Raw genomic sequence first — 21,429 nt, forward strand, 5'->3', positions numbered from 1 at the left:
TAAAATAACCGGTCTTGTTAAGAGTGCAAAATTATATTTTTATATAAAAATAAAAATTAAATTGGGATTATTTATTCAGCATGAAACTTAATATGTATACGCATATTGCAACAAATATTTCTGTAAATTGTCAGAAGCTCTGTTATCTTTGTATCCACTGCCACTTCAAATTGGGAATCAATTTCATTAAAAAAAATTTTTTTTCTTTTTTTGGCTGCATCGAGTGGCTTGTGGGATCTTAGTTCCCCAATCAAACCCAGGCCCTCTGCAGTGGAAGCCCGGAGTCCTAACCACTGGCCCGCCAGGAAATTCCCATAAAGTTTTTTTTTAAAGAGGAGGGGCAGCTAGAGCCTCATGTGGGTGTGAGGGAGCTGCAAGCAGAAAGCTTAGAGTCGGCATGGACATCCGGACACACCTTCCAGCTGGGACAGGAGACAGGCAGGAAGGGGATTAAGGGACTAGACAGAGGCAGGTCTGGGGGCAGCAGACACAGCTTCTTAGAGGAGGAAGGTATGGAGTGACCTTTAGGAAAGAGGGATTGGAGGGGCACAGGGAGAGCTCCCTGGAGGGCTAGTGGGGCCCCCGGGAGCCATGCTCTCAGCCCACCTCTGGCTGCGCCATCCATATCCCATTCTCAGACTGGGACCAGACGCCCATAGCCAAAAAGAAGCCAGGCAGAGACTCCTCAGAAACTGGCCTGAAGGGTGATAGAAATAGAATTCTGTCTTTCCCTCTAGGGCTGTATAGGAGCCTGGGGTAAAGGTCCTTCTCTGAGCTCTCTAAGCAAATACTAAGACTCCTGTAGGAAGCCCGTCTTGCTCCGTGTTCCTTGCGCTGAGGAGCTTCTGTAGTGCCGTGTAGCCAGGGAGGGGCCCCTAACAGAGGTACAAACACTGCTAGGGTCAGGCCATCGGTGGTTTGGAGCTCAGGCTCTGGATCCAGATGGCCAGAGCCTAAATCCTGCCTCCGTCCATTTCCAGCTGTGTGAACTTGGGCCTGTTACCTGCCCTTTCTGTGTTTCAGTTTCTTGTCTATAACACGGGGATAACGTAAAGTACTTGATGCTTGTGGTGGTTGTGAGGGTTAAATGAGACACAGGGTCCAGCCTAGTGCCTGACACGTGGCAAGTGCTAAAGCCATTTAAAAAAGGAGAATGAGTTTCTGACTCACATATTCAGGGAAGCTTCCTGGAGGAGGAGATATGTGAGCAGGCCCTTGAGGGACCAGCGGGGTTGCCACAGATCCAGGTGAAGGAAAGATGTCCCTTCACTGAGGAGGGGCCAGTGTAAGCAGAAGCAAGAAAGGACATGGCATGTTTGGGGACCACGAGGAATTTCGTGTGGCCACACCCACTGCCTGGAGGCTAGAAGTGGGGCCTGGCTGGGGTCCGCAGAGGTCGGGGAGGGTTTGGAATGTCCAACTATCCTGGAGCAATGGGAACTCAGGGAGGCTTGTGAGTGGGACCCTGACAACACTAAGGCTGAGCTCTGGCAGCAAGGATCAGCTGTTGCTGCTGGGGAGAAACCCAGGCAGAAGGTCGTCGAGGGGCCAGGAGCCTTGCAGGGGGCGGGTCTCAAGGCTCTGGGCTTGGGTGATTTGGGAGGTTGGCCTGAGACCAGTGGGGAGGTAGAGGTGCTGACTTCGTCTGTGGCTCTTTCACCCTGGTTAGACCCAAAATATACGCTCCGTGAAGCTCCATCGCAGGAGCCTTTGGCCATGCTCTCTGAGGTCCTTCCAGCCCCTGCATTCTATGGGCCTGGCCCCACCACCTTGGGCAGGTCACATCATTTGTCCTGCTTCCATTTTCCCATCTGTCAAGTGAATACAGGAATTCCTGTCTACTCTGGGATGTGGAAGCCTCGAGCAGATGCTCTGCTGCTTTTTTGTCCAAGGTCAGGCCAAGGGTCAGGTAGGGAGGTTCACGGCAGGGAAGGACCCAGGCCACAGCTTCACCTCTGTCTTGCTGGGGTGGCCCCTCAGCTTATCTGAGTCAGGGCAGGGCTGGGATGCGCGAGGAGGAGATACCCCTTCAGGCAGCCAGATAGTGTGAGGGGGTGATAAAGGGCACAGGCCCAGAAACCGACTTAGAGAGGGTGGGACGGCGAGGCTGTCACTTCCCTGGCCCCTTGGCCGACCCCCAGGCACCCTCCCGGCCAGCTGGGTACAGCCCCAGCCTTCCATCCTCCCACCCTCCCACCGTGGGACAGGAGGAGAGAAAAGAGGCCACAGGAACTGGCCTTTGAAAGTTGTTGGTGGGCTTTGGACACTGTCTCAGGGGGCTGATGGGGGCAGAGGCCAGACTGTGAGGGAAAGGGAGGACGACCAACTCATCCTTCCCAGTTTTTGTTTGTTTGTTTTGATTTATTTGTTTGGCTGCACTGGGTCTTAGTTGCGGAGTGCGGGATCTTTTAGTTGCGGCGTACGGAATCTTTAGTTGTGGCATGTGGGATCTAGTTTCCTGCCCAGGGATCGAACCCGGGCCCCTGCATTGGGAACACGAAGTCTTAACCACTGGGCCACCAGGGAGGTCCCTCCTTGCCAGTTTTAACACTGAAAGCCTGTCCTCAGAAACCTCTCAGTCCTGAGTAAATCAAGATGGTTTGCCTGGGACTGTCCAGGTTTTAAAACTGAAAGTCCCTTATCCCGGAAACCCCCTCAGTCCCAGGGAAACCAAGACAGTTGGTCACCCTAGGAGTAAAAGAGTAGGTCTGGCGGGGGCGGGGTGACTAGGATGGGGGAGCAGACAGCTCTTTTCGGAGTTTCCATAGCCCTGATTCTTTGTTTTTAATTTATTTTTTATTGAGGTAACATGGGTTTATAACATTATATTTCATATACTTCTGTATATGTTACAGTGTGCTCACCACCAGAAATTTAGTTTCCATCTGTCACCATAGAGTTGATCCCCTTTACCCATTTTGCCCTCCTTCCTCCCCCCTCCCCCCACTCTTTCCCCTCTGGTAACCACTACTCTGTTCTCTGTGTGTTTATTTCTCTTTGGTTTGTTCATTTATTTTATTTTATTTTATTTTTTTTTTTTTTTTTGCGGTACGCGGGCCTCTCCCTGTTGTGGCCTCTCCCGTTGCGGAGCACAGGCTCTGGACGCGCAGGCTCAGTGGCCATGGCTCACGGGCCCAGCCACTCTGCGGCATGTGGGATCTTCCCGGACCGGGGCACGAACCTGTGTCCCCTGCATCGGCAGGCGGACTCTCAACCACTGCGACACCAGGAAGCCCCATTTATTTTATTTTGTTTGTTGTTTTTTATCTTCCACATATGACTGGAATCATATGGTATTTGTCTTTCTCTGTATGACTTATTTCACTTAGCATAATACACTCAAGGTCCATCCATGTTGTCACAAATGGCAAGATTTCATCTTTTTTATAGCTGAGTAAGTATTCCATTCCGTACATACACCACATCTTCTTTATCCATTCATCTGTCAGTAGGCACTTAGGTTGTTTCTGTATCTTGGCTATTGTAAATAATGCTGCAATGAACACAAGGGTGCATATATCTTTTTGAATGAGTGTTTTCGTATTCTTTGGTTATATACCCAGAAGTGGGATAGCTGGATCATACGATAATTCTATTCTTAATTTTCTGAGGAATCTCCCTAATGTTTTCCATAGTGGCTGCACCAATTTACATTCCCACCAACAGTGTGTGAGTGTATTTACATACTCCCCGTCTTCACCAACACGTGTTATTTTTTTCCATAGCCTCCATTCTTAACCATGCCTACTTGTGTTCAGCGCACGCCCTGTGTGAGGGGACGGCTCAGGTTTTGTCTCTCGTGGGCGAACCTGGAAGTCTGGACCTGCTTCACTAGAGGGCTTCTTTGCCAGGCTGAGGCTGGGAGGGGTGGACAGTTCATGGGAGAATTTTTGATGTCAGCTGCTCTGTCCTCCAGGAGCCTTCAGAGATAGAGAGGGGACTTGGATGGGTTGCGTGCCTCACAGCTTGCCGCTCTGGTTGGTGGGATGATATAGTACCACAGATGTAACCAGCAGCCAGATCTCTGGGATCAGGAATTGCTGAAAATCAAAGTTAGGGTGCCTGCCTGGCTTTGGGGGTCCAGTCACAATGCTCTGTTCAGAGCCCCTGCTCCCCTCCCCGCCCCGGGCCCTGCTCACTTGGCCCCGTCCCATGCGGGCTTCTGGGACTGGAGCGGGTTCTGGGGACAGGACAGGAAAGCTGTCAGCTGTGTGGGAGGGTGGTCAGGGGCTCCTCCCTAGAGAGGACTCAGATGAGTCGGGGGAGTCAGAAGGAAGGCTTTCTGCCACCTGCGGTTCAGGCCTAGGCCTCCCTGCCTCCCAGCCTCGGGGCTTGGTTTTATCCCATACTCACCCTGGAAAAAGGGTAGACTTTCCTTACCTGGGACATGGAAATCTCAGAGACCCTTGGCCCCAGCATGTCCGTCCTCAGAGCGGCGCTGGCCAGTCAACGTGAGGCGAAAACCTGATGGGGTTGATGGGAGCAGGGCCCGGGAGACAGAACAGAGCACCCTGAAGAGACAGGCCTTGGACCGTCTATTGCGGGATGGGCCTAAAGGGATGGGAGAGGAAAATGGTGCCCAAAGATACCCCTAAGACAGCTCCCTGTAGCTTGGCTCAGCCAAAGAAGATTCTGAGCGACTTCCTGGTCTCTGGGGAAGTGTCTGAACCAGATACCACAGAATAACTATTTCTAGACTTAATGGAAAATCTACACCACGTCTCCCTCCGAGGATTCCCGAGTTGGTTGGGTGGGTGAAGCCAGCTGTTAGTGAAGCCAGCTGTGGTCTTGCTTTTGACATCAGGGTTGGCAAATGGGCCTAACTCTAGACTCCCTTGCTTCCAGAAAGTCATCTTCCCTGCCCCTCTGCTCCCCCAGCCCCACCAGAGGTGGGGGCCTGCTTAGAGCTCACCTCATTTTACCTGTATCAGGCCCTATTGCTTTGGCCTATTCACTTATCCAGCATCTCCCCAAGTCGTGGTCCCTGTCTGGTCACCTCTGAGCCCCCACGCTTCCCAGGTAGTGTCTCTGCAGATGTCTGGAAGATTGCTGTGTGGTAGGCCGTGGGACCCCCCAACGGTGACCATGAAGTTCCAGACAGGCGAGGGCCAGGGGAGGGGGGCTCGAGGAGGGGCGCAGAGACCAGGCTAGGTGTCTTGGGGGAGAGACAGAGAGTGTTCTGGGTGGGCCAGTTCTGGGGCCCTTTGTGTCTCAAACTCAGCCTTCCCCGCCCTCCGACGCTGACTCAGCCACGAGACCAAACTGTGTGAACAAATGGTACCGATGGTCCAGGGGCTGGGACGGAATCCCCCCAGACAGGCTGGCCAAAGTGTTCCCGGCAATGAGTCGATGACTTCCTCGGTCTGCAGGGAGCCACAGGGAAGGGGGCCGAGGGGGCAGAGGGGAGAGGCTGGGGGCAGGGCTACCCTGGGGGGCGGGGCCGAGGGGGGAGGTGCTGAGGGCAGAGGAGCCAGGCCTGGCTGGCCTTTGAAGGGCAGGCCTTCCTGGGGTGGATACTTTAATCGCCCCCAATTAAACCATTGCCGGAAGTTTTAACAGCCCCATACGGCCTTTCAAGGACTGCCCTTTTGTCAGACAGCCAAGCTGTTATGCAAAAGAGAGCAGGCTGGGGGCCTCTGACCACTCATCCCAGGCCCCAAGGCCAGCCAGCCCCCAAACTCAGGCCAGCCTCCAAAGAGTTTGCTTCTTTGCGAATCAAAGGCTGGGGAACCTGCTTTGATCTGGGGGAAACCCAGCCCCTCCCAGTCTCCCCAGCTTCAGTCCCCTCACTGAGGGTGTGGAGCCTTCGAGGAGGCCTTCAAGCCCCCCCAGTTTCCAGGTCTGGGTCTGGCCAGGCTTAACCCTTACCTCAAGAAGCAGGTCCACTGGGATGGTGGAAACTTTCACTGCTCCCACTGCCCTCCTCAGACAAGGAAACCCTGGCTCTACCTCCTCCGGCTGCTCTAGGGCCTTCTAGCCCTTGTGACAGAGGGTAGTCCTCAGGTGGGTGTCATCTGGGACCCTGTTGGAAATGCAGGCTCTCAGGCCCTACTCCAGACCTACTAGATCAGAATCTGCTTTTTAACAACCCCCCAGGTGAAGTTTGAGAAATACTGCTCTAGTATTTCTAGTATTTCTTCCCCTCTCTGCATTTCTTCTCCCACCCACATGCCACCCCAGAAAAAAAAAAAAAAAAAAAGCAAGATTAAGTGTGGAAATGATATTAACCATGATAAATTATGGACAATATAGTCCTCTGCTTTCCAAACTCTCTACAACATATAATTTCTAAAATGTCAACGACAAAGCCCTTTCTGTAAGTAGCAGCTTCTGAAGGACCCCAAATGGCAGGCTTCCGTTTGGTCATTTGGTTAACATCAAAACCCTCCACCCCGATTTCCACACCTGCTCCTTCATTTCATTCTCAGAACTGCCCGAGGGAGAGATGACAAGCATCCCCATTATACAAAAGAGGGAACTGAAGCCCCGGAAGGTTTGTGGACTGGCTTGAGGTAGTGGCCAAGTTGCAGGGGGACTCAGGAAACCCCACTCAGGGTCTCCCTGCTCACAGGTCCAGTAGGGCTGCCGTCGACAGCTGTGAGCTGCGTGCACTGCACAAATGTGCCTGACCCTGAAGGTGGGAGTTGAGGCTGAAGTCCAGTTCCCACTCCACTCCCCAAGAGTGTCCTGGTGTGGGCAGGGCCCCCTGTGCGGGAGAAAGGGGAGACTTTTTCTGTTATGCAAAAGCCGCATACAGACAAGCAAAAGCCTGGAGCTTCCAGAATTCCCGTTTCCCTCCTCCTCCTCAGAAGAGCTGCAGGTCTTCAAGCATCTACGACATGCCAGTCTTCAGGCTTAGTGCTTTCTTTCAGGATCCCACTTAGTCACCAGGACAACCCTCTGCCTCATTCTCCTGGCTAAGAACCAGTTCTTCTGCTTCTTTCCTTGAAGCTGGTTCCTTGAAAGCCAAACAAGCCCAGAGCACACCCCAGATGAGTCAGATCCTGTCGGGACAAAGGTCTCCCACTGCCCACCCTGGATGAACCGCCTGGCTCAGCCTGGGGGACATCAGGAGGGTTTACAAGAATTTTTTCGACATTCTCAGATGTTGAAACTTCAGTCCCATCTGGGGCAAGTCTTGAGTACCTGGGGATGCAAAGAGGGCTAAAATCCACCTTGCTTTCCCTGTAAGATTCTATAGCAGGCTCAGCACTCAGAGGAAGACAGCAATCTGTACAGGCAGGCGGTGTGTTTAGAGCTCCATGAGGCTGGGGGTCATCAATAGGAGGTAGGCTAGTGGTGCCTTTTATAAATTTATTTTTATTTATTTATTTTTGGCTGCGTTGGGTCTTCGTTGCTGTGCGTGGTCTTCTCTAGTTGCGGCGAGCTGGGGCTACTCTTCGTTGCAGTATGCAGGCTTCTCATTGTGGTGGCTTCTCTTGTTGCGGAGCACGGGCTCTAGGCACGCGGGCTTCAGTAGTTGTGGCATGCGGGCTCAGTAGTTGTGGCTCGCGGGCTCTAGAGTGCAGATTCAGTAGTTGTGGCGCATGGGCTTAGTTGCTCCACAGCATGTGGGATCTTCCCAGACCAGGGCTCGAACCCGTGCCCCCTGCATTGGCTGGTGGATTCTTAACCACTGCACCACCAGGGAAGTCCCTAGTGGTGCCTTTTAGAGCAGGGGTAGGCAGACTTCTAATGCGAAGGGCCAAATAATAAAAATTTTAGGTTGCTCTCTGTCACAACTACTCAGCTCTGCCACTGAAATGTGAAAATAGCCATTGACAATATCTAAACAAATGGGTGTTCCTGTGTTCCAATAGAACTTTATTAATGGACACTGAAATGTTAATTTCATGTGACTTTTCACATGTGCCAAAATGTTATGCTTCTTTTGATTATTTTTCCCAATCATGTAAAAATCACTCAGCTCTTAAACTGCACAAAAGCAGACAGTGGGCAGCATTTGGTCTTCAGAGCCAATAGTTTGCTGGCTCCTGGTTTAAAGCAAAGATTTTGAGCTCAGCTGTCAGTCTTGGATTCAAGTCCTGGTTATTTCACTAACCAATGGTGTAATTTGGGAAAAGTTACTGAACTTCGCTGAGCCTGCTTCCGCCCTGTCAAACGGGGATGGTGGTCGGTGTCTGTCTTTCAGGAAGTAGGCAAAATGAAGCATGTAAGGGCGTCTACTAGCCTCAGTGAGGGACACGCGGCAGGCACACCCTCCATGTGAGCAGTGAACACTGCAGCAGGCCGGTTGGAGGTCAGTGGGAGGGGGCTATGAGGCTGGAGAGGTCAGGGAGGGAGGAGGTCTGGGGTAAGCTGGGCCTCGAGTGACTTGAGAGGTGCAGTGACAGAGGAGCGGAAAGGTTGAGAGGTCAGGCCAAAGACATTGGCCTCAACATCATTAAAAATTCTACAAATAGCAAATGCCGGAGAGGGTGTGGAGAAAAGGGAACCTTCCTACACTGTTGGTAGAATGTAAATTGGTACAGCCACCATGGAGAACAGTATGGAGATTCCTTAAAAAACTCAACTCATAGAGTTGCCGTATGATCCAGCAATCCCACTCCTGGACATATATCCAGAGAAAACTATAATTTGAGAAGATACATGCACCCCAATGTTCATAGCAGCACTGTTCATAATAGCCAAGACAAGGAAACAACCTAAAGTCCATGGACAGATGAATGGATAAAGTAGCTGTGGTGCCTATACACCATGGAATACTACGCAGCCATAAAAAAGAATGAAATAATGCCATTTGCAGCAACATAGATGGACCTAGAGATTATCATACTAAGTGAATTAAATCAGAAAGAGAAAGGCAAATACCATGTGATATCACTTATATGTGGAATCTAAAACATGACACAAACTTATTTATAAAACAGAAACAGACTCACAGACATAGAAAACAAACTTATGGTTACCAAAGGGGAAAGAGAGTGAGGGAGGGATAAATTAGCAGTTAGGGATTAGCAGATACAAACTACTATATATACAGTAAACAACAAGGTCCTTATATATAGCACAGGGAACTATATTCAGTATCCTGTAGTAAACCATAAGGGAAAAGAATATGTAAAAAAGAAAAAAAAGGAACTGTCATCAATCCTAGGGTCTGGGAAGGCCATTGAAGGCTCTGAAAAGGGAATCCTTCAAAATGGGGTCAAGGGGAGGCTCATCTGCCATGGGGTTGGGCTGGGGAGGGGAAGGAAGAAGCCTGTGGAGGAAACACCAGGAGCATGTGATGAGGTTATTGCTGAGACCAGGTGATTGGGGGCTGGGAGCTGGGGAGTAGGGGGTTATCTAGAGAGTGTCAGGATCAATAGATGGTAACATCGCCCAGTGTTGTGTTTCTTTTTTAATCACCTGCAGGTACTAATTAGCCCCTTTTCTTGACTGCAAGCACATTTCCAGGTTAATAACGGGAGGGGGCCGTCTATTGTTTTTGCTGACCTAGCAGCTGTCCTTCCCCTCCCCGCACCCCAATAGGGCAATGCCATTTTATTGTAGATGCCAGTCCCTTTGTTCCCACACACGGAGTGGGGCAGGGGGAGGTTCCCAAACAAAGTGGAACCATGGAGAGTCCTTCCCTGAGATTTTGCTAACTTGGGACCAGAGAGGATATGAGTAAGACCCTCTCTGGCAGAGGGAACATCAAGACATGAAATGCAGACCCGGCCAGCAGCTGTGCACCCCGTCACAGAGCAGAAGTCAGAGAATCAGGGAAAGAAGCTGATCCCAACAGAAGCAGAGCGGAGAGGCGAGTCCCTCCGAGGACCTTGGTCCTGCCCTTTGTGCTGTGGCTTAGTGATTCAGTTCTTCCCCTGATTGTAGGAGATATCCTGAATCCTTTGAAAAAACTCTTTTCCTAGAACTAGTTTGAGTTTCTATCACTTGCAAATGAAGAGAATTACCAACCAAATGCATCCTGGCAGCTTTCCTACCCGTCGTTTGTTGTGCTTTGGCTGTGTGCTAGGCGCCGGGTAAAGTGCATTACATCCGTTACTTCATATAATCCTCAGTTAGCTATGGGTACTATTATCTCCACTTTAGAGATGACAAAACTGGGGCTCCATTTCACTTAAATGGGGTGCCCCTCAGGCCTTGGGCCTGGTCCTCTTTGACTAGCATAGATTATTCTCTCCCAGGCAATCTTGTTCATTCCCGTGTTAATTCCATTTCTACAATTTCCAATTCTCAATCTAGACCTCTCTTTTAGACTCAAGTCTGGTATATCCAGCTGCCTACTTGATACAGGTATTTCAAACATAGATCTCTAAAACTAGACATCTGCTATCCCCTCTCCCATCAAATCTACCCCTCCCCTGGGGCTTCTCTCTCAGTAACTAGCCCTACCCTTCACCCAGTTTCCCAGGTCAGAACCTGAGAGTTATATTTGACACCATCTCCTTTGACCTCCATACCTACCCTATTACCAGTTCCTATTGTACCCACTCCCAAGCGTGTCATGGCTCTGCCCACTTCTTTGCAGCTCTGCTCTCCCTAGTCCAACCACAATCCCTTCTCCCTCAAAAGACAGCCTGTTCCTTGGTCTCCCTGCATCCATTCCAAGCCATTATCCATTGAGCTGCTGGATATGTTTTTGAAAGTGCTCTAACCATATCCCTCACTCCTTAAAACTACTCAATGGTTCTAGTCCAAAGTCTTTCCCAAGGTCTATGTGGTCCCACCAGATCTAGACCTTTCTATTCTTCAACCTCATCTTGAGTCTCTATTTTGTTCACTCACTATAGGCTCTCTTCAGTATGAGTATCAAACTCTTCTGATCTCAGGGCCTTTGCACATGTTATTTCCGCTGTCTGTACAGTATTCTTTCCCTCTTCCTCCCCAGCTCTTACTATTCATTCTTCGATATACTTCAGGTCCTGGCTTAAGCCTCAGAAATACCATCTCTTGAGCCCTCCACGAAATATCATCCTACAGCACCCTTCACTCTCTATAGCACTCAATAATCATGTTACTGGATATACATTTAATGTTTGTCTCCCTTGCTAGACTACGACTGAGGGCGGGGATTGGATCTGTCTTCTTCATTGTACCTGCAGCACCCCTTACAGTGTCAGGCACAGAGCGGGTGCTCAGAAATATTTGCTGAATGAATGACTGAGTGACAGAGGCCTGTGACCCAGGACTCACTGCTGGTGTTGGAGGGGACTGGACCTCAACCCCAATCTCCTGGGCTCTGAAGTGCACTCTGTTAACTTCTGTGCAATATTGGCACCACTGGGGAAACCAGGAGGATAGAGGCTGAGAGGCTGGCCTCAGGCCCTTGGACTCATCAGAAAGGATGCAGGAAGCAGCGGGGGAGGGGTACCAGTCTACTGCCAAATGGAGTCAGGCCAGAGGTAAGGAGATTCCCAGGTCTCGGGTGAGGACAGGGGATGGGGGTGGGGGCTAGAGGACACCCATTGATGGAGCTCTGGTCCTGCCCCTGGCGGCCCTACTGTAAGAGCTTTGTCTGTATCGCCTCATTTAATCCCCTGCCAGCCCTGCAAGGCGAGGGATTATTAACAGACAAGGAAATGGAGCCTTAGAGAGAGAGTTAGTAACTTGCCCAGTGTCTCCCAGCTTGTAAGGTCAGAATCAAGATTGGAATCTGGTACTTGAGCCTAAGAAATCAGCTATTTGGGAAAATCGTCCAGAAAAGAAAATGGCAGGACGGGTCCCCCTGTTGGACTTCAGGGAGAGCTTGACACGTCTTCTTCCATCACTTCACCCCTGCGGGCTGTCCATTTCTGGGGATATGTTTTGAAATTCCAAAGGCTCTTGCAGGAAACCTAGGAGCGTCTCCATGCAGCCCTTCAGGTGGCCGGACCCTCCCAGGCTGGCGCCTACCTCCCTCGAGGATTTCCCTTGCACAACTTCCATTTGAAAAGGACCTTGGGGCCCCGGTGCCTACCTGCTGGGACCCATCAATGCCCTCAGCTCAGGGATGCAAAGTGAAGAAAGCCTGGCCCACTGAGGGGAGTGAGGGCTGGTGGGGGATGGGGGACTGGGAAATCCCCTCAGAGCCTGGATTTGGGTTTATTTTTTAACATTATTGTAAACCTTTCCCACACCGCCATTTAACACCACTTATATAGAGAGAGCTCTTTAAAAAGTTTGCGTCAGATACAGCCCATTATAAATATGAATTCATCAATGCTCAGAACAACTCTGAGGTAGGTACTATTATCCCGACATTTTGTAGACTGCGGGGGGTCAAAGCAGACAGGGTCGGTGACTTGCCCATGGCCACCCGCAGTAAGTGGCAGAGCTGGGATTTGAAGCCAGGCACCAGTCTCTGGATGCTATGCTCTGAAATCCCTCCTCTCTGCAGGGGAACCTGTTGGGGGAGAGGGATCTCTCTGGTCTCGGGAGATAACGGGTCCCTTTTTTTCTTACGCGCCCAGAGTTTGTTTACCTCGGTGAGCAAGGGGTCGCCCCAAACAAAGGGGATGCAGGCGGAGATAAGCCAATCATTCCAGGCCTGCCTGGGCTGTTGGGAGGGCAGGGATTGAACCCAGCCTGCTTTGGGGCTGGACTTCGAGAAACTGCCAGGGCCTGGCCGCCTGCTGTTTGTTGCAAAACAATGAGTCAGCCAGGCTGGGAAGGGAGTGGGAAGGTGGGGGGATGGGGGTAGAGGGGCCCCCAGCCCTGCCTCTGGCCTTTTCCAGGGTGGGTTCTGCCCACTCCCACCCTCCCAGCTCTTAGAAGTTTCACCAATTTCCTTTTTTCTTGTTTGGCTGAGTTAGGAAAAGTATTGAAAAATAAAAAGTGCCCTAGACAGGAAAACACTCTGAAAGCTGAAACCCGCCTGCTCAGGCCAACACCCCAGTGGGAGGTGGTCAGCAAGCCAGGAGTCCATCCCTGGCCTCCTTCCCAGACACCGGCCCACGGTGGCACCTTAAGCCCTGGGCAGGAGAGAAGAGAACTTGGAAGTCCAGGGATGAGTGGTGACCATTTCAAGGTCACAGCTGTGCTGATGTCCAGGAGGGTGGGGCAGATCCTGTGGGAAGGACTTGGGGGCCAGGTGACTGGAAGGGAAGAGCCCGGAAACAGAGACCTCCTTTTTTTCAGTTGGCCTTGCCAAGGGGCCCTGCCCTTCCATCCTCACGTGGGGAGAGCCAATCACCAGGGGCGTATCAGGGGGCAATTCTCTACTCTGGCCCTCACTGGATGAGCCAACGTGGTTGCCTCTGAGGGATCCCATTTGGCCACAAGCCATTCCATTCCTCTCCAGGCCCTGCCCCTCTGCCTCTGGGCCCCTCCCTCCCACTTATCCAAGAAAGACAGTGCTTTCCCCTTGTTAGAATGGGACAGAGGGAATTGGCTCAAGGTCACAGAACAAATTCATTAATTTATTCATCAAAACCTTGGGCTGCAGCTGAGCCAGACTTAGCAGAGGAATGAGGCAGGGCACAGTCTCTTGGGAACCAGCTGCCTGAACCAAGAACTGCTCTGTAATAGTGCATTGATCAAGACTTATCTGCCATGCTTGCAGCAGGGACATGCAGGTGGCTGCCCCAACCTGAGAACCAGGGAAGACTTCCTGGAGGAGGCATAGAGCAGGGTCTTAAAGACTGAGTAGGAGTGTGCCAGGGCCAGGAATGGCAGAGGAGGGTGTTCTGGGCCAGGGAGAAATCAAATCCACCAGTTCCAGGCCCACTTTCTAAGCTCTACTCCGTGGTCTACAAGCATTACTGAGTTCCCACAATGGCACAACACAGCTGGGACCTGGGAGAGGAGGATACAGGGCAACTATCACATGGTGCTTGCCTTCAAGAAGCTTCCTGGGCCAGTGGGAAGACACACAGTCCTCCTGGTAATGCTGAGGAATGCCAACAAGTGTTGAGGGCTCCACTGCATATCTCTATGTGGGATACATCTCATTTAACCCTCGCCAAACTTCTACAAGTGGATAGTCTTTTTTTTTTTTAATTAATTTATTTATTATTTACCTTTGGCTGCATTGGGTCTTTGTTGCTGGGCACAGCTTTCTCTAGTTGCATCGAGCAGGAGCTATTCTTCGTTGCGGTGCACGGGCTTCTCGTTACGGTGGCTTCTCTTGTTGAGGAGCTCGGGCTCTAGGCACGCAAGCTTCAGTAGTCGTGGCTCGTGGGCTCCAGAGCGCAGGCTCAATAGTTGTGGCGCACGGGCTTAGTTGCTCTGCGGCACGTGGGATCTTCCCGGACCAGGGCTCGAACCCGTGTTCCCTGCATTGGCAGGCGGATTCTTGACCACTGCGCCACCAGGGAAGCCCAACAAGTGGATAGTCTTAGCATCCCCATTTTACAGAGAGGAAACAGAGGCTTGGGAAGTATCGGTAACTTGTCCTGGGTTGCCAGCTGGTAAGGGGTGGAGCCAGACTCTAAACTCAGGGGCCTGACTGTGGAGCCTGAGCCCCAACCACTGTGCTCACTCCAGTTGGAGGGAGAGAGGCAGCTGTCATAAACTTTATTTCGTGGACAATGGGGAGCTGGCAAAGGCTTTGGAGGCGGGGAGGGCATGACATAATCTGACCTGTGTTTTGGCACAATAGCTCCAGAGGCCACTTGGATGATGTATTTAAGGCACAAAGCAAAGGAGGACATTGCCTTAATGTTCAAGTGAGAAAGGATGAAGGCTGAGGGGTACTGGGGGCACTGAGGGAAAGGGATCGCTTACAGAGGTGGAAGGTGTGGCCTCAGCCCTGCCCCGGCCTCATCCTCAGGACAGTAGTCTTTGTTTGACCTCCTCGGACCCTCTGCTGCAAGTGAAGCCCAGACAGTGGCTGTTTGTCCAACAGACACAAACTGAAGGCCTGCTAAATGCAGGCCTTGTCAGCCCTGGGAAACAAGAGGGAGCCCAGAATCCTGTGGTACAGTGATCCTCAGTTAGCAGCATCACCTGTGCTCTTTTGCCCTCTAACCTCCCACGTCTCCAAGAGAAGCCGACTTTCCATTGAGACACTTCTCTAATTGTTTAAGCACAATCCTTTCCCTTCCACCATCTCTCCCAGTTCCCCAGGAGATTCTGCGACTCTTACATTTGTCTTCTTACATTTCCCACAGGACCAAGTACAGTACTGAGTACAAAACTAAGTACTCATTTAGTACCTGCTGAGACTAATTAGTCTCAATGAGGAAAAACTATTCTCCAGCTAGAGTCTGACCTTAAACTCAGATCACAAATTCCTTAATCTATCCAAGCAGTTATCAAAAGGTGCTTTTGGACCCCGAGTCTCTGTCAAAGAGTGAAGCTGACCGACGGGCCAGTTCTGTGAGACCAAGTCCCTTGGTGAGGATGACACTGCTGAGCCTTTAAGGCCGCCACCCTGTATGCAGGGGGCAGATCTCTGAAGCTGTCAGTCATCCCAAATGAGCTTATCAGCACAAGACATCTGGAACTGCAAGCTGAACCAGGGAATGAATGGGAGGGCTCTGGCCAGGGTAAGGATGGGTGGGTGTCCTGCAGTACCATGAACCGAAGCCTACTGCAGACTTTGACTGTTGTGGCCGCTAAGGTACAGGCAAGCCTGACTCTAGAAAGAAAGGAACCCTGTGAGGTATCACTGCCCTCTAGAGACGTCAGTGCAGGTAGCTCAGAAGAGAGAAACGGGGCAGGGCCTGGGAGCCCTGAGTGGGACCTGACCATGGGATGTGTCCAGTGTTGGTTTGCGTTTTGCGGGGTGTGTATGTGTTTATTTCCTTTTTGTCTTTCCTTAGGACTTACTAAAGCCCTCTGGGAAGTTTCAGCTGCCTCAGCTGTGTGTGTGTGTGTGTGTGTGTCTGTGTGTGTGTGTGTGTGTGTGTGTGTGGTGAGGTGACAGGTGGGGGAAGGGTTGGATCAGGACCACGAGGTGAGGGATGCTGGAGCTTGGGTTTTCAAGAGGGGTGCTCTCTCTTCCCCTCCCACACCCTGTCCGGGTAGCCGGCCTAGGGCTGGACTGGAACTATTTCTTCCTTTTATTTCTGGCAAAAGCTACAGGAGGGAGTTCCCCTTCTCTGTTTGTTTTGATTCTGTTGTTTTCTTAAAGAGAGGAAGGAAAACCATCATCACTTTTTCGGTTTTGTGAACAAAGGCAGGCAGAGAGGATGTTCGCTGGGGCGGGGGAAGTGGGCCTCACTTTCCCCCTCCCCCCCCCCCAGCAGCTCTGGCCTGCATCCCCACCCTGCAGAACACAGATCAGGCACCATGGTGTGGGATCAAGTTTAGGTGCTGGCTCTGCCTTTTAAAAGCTTTTCACCTCTCTGAGGTGCATCTGTAACAGTGGGAGTTGGCAGGTCTGCTTTACAGGATGGTTGAGGTTAAAAACAAAAGAAAATGCTAACCTGTAAAAACACGATGACTGCTCCAGAAATGTCTTTCCTTTGCTTCCTTCCTTTGGGGAAGAGAGCGTGGTCTATCCCTTGGCCCAGGTGTGTGGAGTAGGGGGAAATTCCCCACTGAAAGCCCCCTCCCATCTTCCTGCTAGTCCGTACGAAGCTGGCTTTTGCCGCAGCAGGACCTGCAATGCCAGCCTTAGGAAGAGGCTCCGAGAAGAAACGACAGGTAAGGCTGGGGCTCTTTCTTGCTGCCTGGAATTGTCCCCGCTCTCTGGGAGAGAGGTGAAGCCCCTGAATTTCTCCCAGCCCCTTCATCCCTCAAGTTCCGTGCCCCACTGGATTGTATGCCCCAGGGTCCACCCCTGCAGCCCTGGGCAGGCTCCCTTCTTTGATGAGATGTTTGGGGCTGCCCTGACCAGACAGAAAGGGAGCCCCACCCTGCTTCTAGTACCCTTCCTGGGCCCCAGCTTGCTCTGAAACTTGGCCAGGGCATGCTACCTCTCAGGGCATCCGTGTCTTAGTCTGTAAAGTGGTTTCTGAACTTTTTTTAAATACAAACACTCTTTTATAGAATTGAAACATTTTGCACACCAGCTCCCTGCTTCACGTGATAGCAGTCATGCTTTAAAAATCCTATGGTTGAGAAAAAAATACAAATGACCATAAGCAAATATGCATTCAGTAACACTTTTAAATGAGTGTGGGTTTTATTCAACAGCTTCTACATAAATTTGAAAATGTGTCCCCTTATGGGGAGATGTCAGCTTCTAGATGGTGATGATACCTAAGGGAGTTTGAGGCTCCCATGGTGCCCTAGTCTCTGAGGGCACAGGTAGCCCGGGGATTGAATGGTTCTTCCTTGGCCCTCCTGCGGCTGACCCAGGGACTCAGGAACACCTTAACGGTCAGTCTCAGGCTCAGATACAGATACAGAAGCCCAACAGTGACAAGAATGCAAATAGTGTGGCGGCTTTTCTTCAACACGTGGATGCTGCCTGGGCTGGAATCCTCGCTCTGCCACTGACCAGCTCTGTGGCCTGGGCACATGGTACTTAACCTCTCTGGGCCCCAATTTTGTCATCTGTAAAAACGGGAGTGATGGTACTGGTGAGTTTTGTGAGGATTAAATGAGATCCTGAATTCATGGACTTCCTTGACACAAGGCACACACAGTCGGTGCTTAATAAATGTTCCATTTTAAAACACAAATAAAAACAAACCCACAAGTACCCCCTGCTTGCCTTCTTGCAGTTGCTTGTTGCCACCACGTGGGCTGATGCTGACCCCTTCGGGAATGGGGGCCTGGACCTCCCCTCACCTGTTCTCCTCCGGGACAGAACTCGGAAAGCGCCCCTCGTGCGCTGTTCCCTGGCCGGCCCTTATCTCCCTGACGCCGGATTCCAGTCTCCCCTCCCCGTTGCTTGGCCAGGCCAGGCCCCCATGCCTCCTCCACCCCAGGCCCGGCCTCTGCTCTTGGGGACCAGCGCGTTGGTTCCCAACCACATGAAGGGAAGGCACGCGGGAAAGCCACAAACTCAAAGGCTGAGTGAGAGGGATGTTTGTCAAAGCAGGACAGATCTGCGGCCAGGGACGCGGAGGGAGTGTGCTGGGACTTGAGCGGAAGCGGGCATTTCGGGGGAGAGGGGATGAGCACCGGGGAGCTGGCATGGGCAGGGCAGGAAGGAGGCCTATTAACACTTGGGCCCGAACGCGCTTCCTCCGGCACCTCGGCCAGGGCGCACACAGGCGCGTTTGTCCCGCTTTCACTGTGGCGCTGTGTTCGCAGCAGCCCCTGCCCCCAGCCCCAGGTGGGCGGTGTTGCCCGGGCACAAATGCCCTTTATGGATGGGCAGTGCCGGAGGAAGGCAGCACCTCCGTGGACAGTCACCACCCCCCAGAATTCAGAAGCGGCCCTGGAGCCTTCTCCCTCCTGGCAGTTGCGAGCACCCAGGGAGCCTGGTCACATGGGGTGGAGGGGCGTGGCTTTACCCCCACCGGCGTGGGGGGCCGTTCATGGGGGTAAATCCCAGGAGAAGCAGCCAGATTTGGAAAACCAGAGTCCCCCAGGTGACCCTTCCTTCCAGGGCCTGTGCTGGGGGATGGTCCCCTCACCCTGACTGCTGCCTTCTCCTGGGGCTGAGGTGGGGGACTTTCCTCTCTCTGAGGGGTTCTAGGGGGAGGGCATTGCCCTGGTGAGACCTGAGGCGGAGAGGGAAAGCAGGCAGAGCCCAGTTATCCCGCATCACCCTCTCCCCCACATCCCATGAAGAGTGGGGCTTCATCAAGCATCCAGGGACAACCTGACCATCCCCTCCACGGAGCGCAGTCCTTGTGAGCCTGGGACTGAGTTCTGAGGGGCCCCCGCTGCTCTTGCGACGGCCAGTGGGCGACAGAAGTCACACATCTCACAGACAAGCCCTCCCGTCAGGCCCCACTGAACTTCCGTCCCCCATTCACACAGATCCTCAAGCCCCTCTCCCCCTCCCCCAGGCCTTTGGCCCATTATTCCATTGACAGGTGCAGGCCCGGTGCTGCCTGCCTGTCGGTGCCCCCTAGGGTTGGCCCAAGGACCTGCACCCCCGCCCCCAAAGGTAGGGTCCGATTGAACCGGTTCTCTGGAGGCCGGGAGGAGGGGAGGAAGGGCGCATGATTGCTGAGCTCTGCTCCCTGTGCCCATGACTCCAGGCTCAGCCAGGGTGCAGGTAACCCCTTTCTGTAGAAATCGTCGGCCTCCTTTTATATACGGAGAGACTGAGGAGAAGAGGCCCAGCCTTCTGGGGTTTGCAGTCTAGCTGGGAGCAGGGTCAGGTGGGGGGCTCAAAGTGGGGGACAGACCCACGTGCTGGTGGAGGGGCGACCTCCCTGCGGTGCCTGAACTGAGCCCTGCCTGGCCGTGGTGCCCTGTGTTCCTGGCACCCCTTCTCTCTGCTGGGCTCTGCATGGTGGGTGGCCCCCCGGGGAGGGAGGGAGGGAGCAAGGCCCTGTCTTCACTCCTTTCCCTACCCCCTGAAGACCCCCTGTGAATGTGACACCTCTCAGACCACGGCCACCATCGCTGACTCGGGTTTGCCTCCTACCCTCTGTCCAGGCTGAGGGAAATGTAAATGGAGGGAACATCACGGGCCTTAGTCACAAACCCAGGTTATTTCACATCCTGCAGAGGCATGGGCACAGCTGGGTGCCCAGGTACAGACACCCCCAACGCCCGCACAGACACAGACAGCACTTCCTCCACCCTGACACCCACATCCTCCACGACTCGGATATCCTTGCTGACACTCCTCGGGCACCGACGCCCTGCCGCTCTGGTACAGACACACAACACATACACCCGTGCCGGTCCCCGCAGCCATGAACGCACAGAGCCCCCGCCCACGGAAACTTTGCTCCACCCACGACCTCAGAGACCCGTATGTGCCACAGCTCCCTTCACAGACAGCCCCTCCTGATCTCAGCCACACAGATGAGCTCACAAATTCAGAGACTCAGCTCCTCAGAGGCTCTAGAACGCCCATGTGCACTTGCATAGAGACCCACACTCCCAGGTGCACACATGCCCCAGAACCCTGAGCCACGCCCCTCCCCTCCCTGCCAGAGGCTGGATGGAGGTCCCTTACTTCTAGTTCATGGATTCTGAAAGGTGCGTGCGTGTGTGCGTGTGCGTGTGTGTGAGAAACAGAGAATCCGCAAGGTGTCGGGCAAGCAGAGTGGAGAGGAAGAGAAGGAAGGAAAAGCTCTGTGAGTCACTTCCAGCTGAACAATGCCACATCTTAGCCCCTGTGGCCAGGGGAAGGGCACGTTTGTCAACACAGCCAGAGCCTGGCTGCGGGATGGTCAAGGCGGTGGGGATCCCATCCAGAGAGACTTGCCCTTCCCCTGTCTGCACCTGGGGGCTGTGAACTCAGCATCCCGCATTCCCCAACACCTGTGTTGTCTGCGAGGCACCTGTCTCTAGGTGCTTCGGCTGTACTCCTCATCCTGACCAAACAAAACTCCAGAGCCCTCTGTTTATCCTCACCATAATTCCTGAGGTCGGACAGCCCCACCGCTCACAGCCCAGCCTACTGCTCCTATCTCCGGGGTCCCTCATTTGCCACCTGACTGCTCCCCGTGAACCCCTCCAGGCCTTTCTTCCGGCTGTGCCTGCTGTGCACACGTCCCTCGCGCCTCCACACTCTTCCTCTCCATCCTTCAGGCTCCAGCTCCTTCCTGACCCAAACCATGGTTTCTAGTCCTCGTTTTCTGGCTAGTCAGAAAACTCTGCAGGGGGATAGTGGCTACTCCCTCCCCCCTCCCAGTTAGACTCTTTGCTCTAAAGGGCAGGCTCTAGAATTTCTTCTTCTGCCTCCAGACCCCTCTCCCCCCCTTCCGCCCAGCAGGGCCCTGGAAACCAGCTAGCGGCCAGCAGCGTTTTGAGAGATGAACAGTAAGGGATGAGAAGGACAGCAAAGGCAAGGGGAGCTCTTCTTGGGCCTCTGCTCACTAGGTAACTGGTTTCCCTCTGGACCTGATTCTCCCCATCCTGCAGCTCACACAGGTTGGGGCAGCGAGGGAGGGAGGATTTCTCACCAGGCCCCACCCACAGCACGGCCGGAGAGCGGGAGCACGTTAGGGCCTTGTCTACTGCGCACCACCTGGGACCCAGGCCCGTGCTGGCTTCGCGCGTGAGCTCACTTACCCGAAATAGCCTCATGACGGGGGTTGCTCGTTGGCCTCAGTTTCCAGTGGAGGAAGCTGAGGCTTCGAGAGGCTGGATAGTTGCCCAGGTCACCCAGCTGGTAAGTGGCACAGCCCCAGAGCCTGTGTACCCCCCGTGCTACCATCCTGCCCCTCAGCAGCATCGCCTCTTGTCCCCCGTTTGCCCGCCGACTCTCACCGGTGTCCGACTTTGAACTTTTGCTCTGCTTCGTCTGCCTGAAACTCTGCTTGTTTCTGCCCCTAACCTCACCCCTGTGCCTGACTGTGGCCCGTGGAGCAGAATGAAGTCCGCCTGTGGTTGAGGGCAATTCTAGTTGCTACTTCTCATAGGGAGCCAGGCTTAGCACACATTTGGGTGTGGAAGGCTTTTTAAAAATCTGGGTCGGAAGCCAGATGGAGACCTGTCCTTCCTTCTCCT

Source organism: Stenella coeruleoalba (assembly GCF_951394435.1).
Source record: "Stenella coeruleoalba genome assembly, chromosome: 13".
In the NCBI taxonomy this organism is placed as follows: domain Eukaryota; kingdom Metazoa; phylum Chordata; class Mammalia; order Artiodactyla; family Delphinidae; genus Stenella; species Stenella coeruleoalba.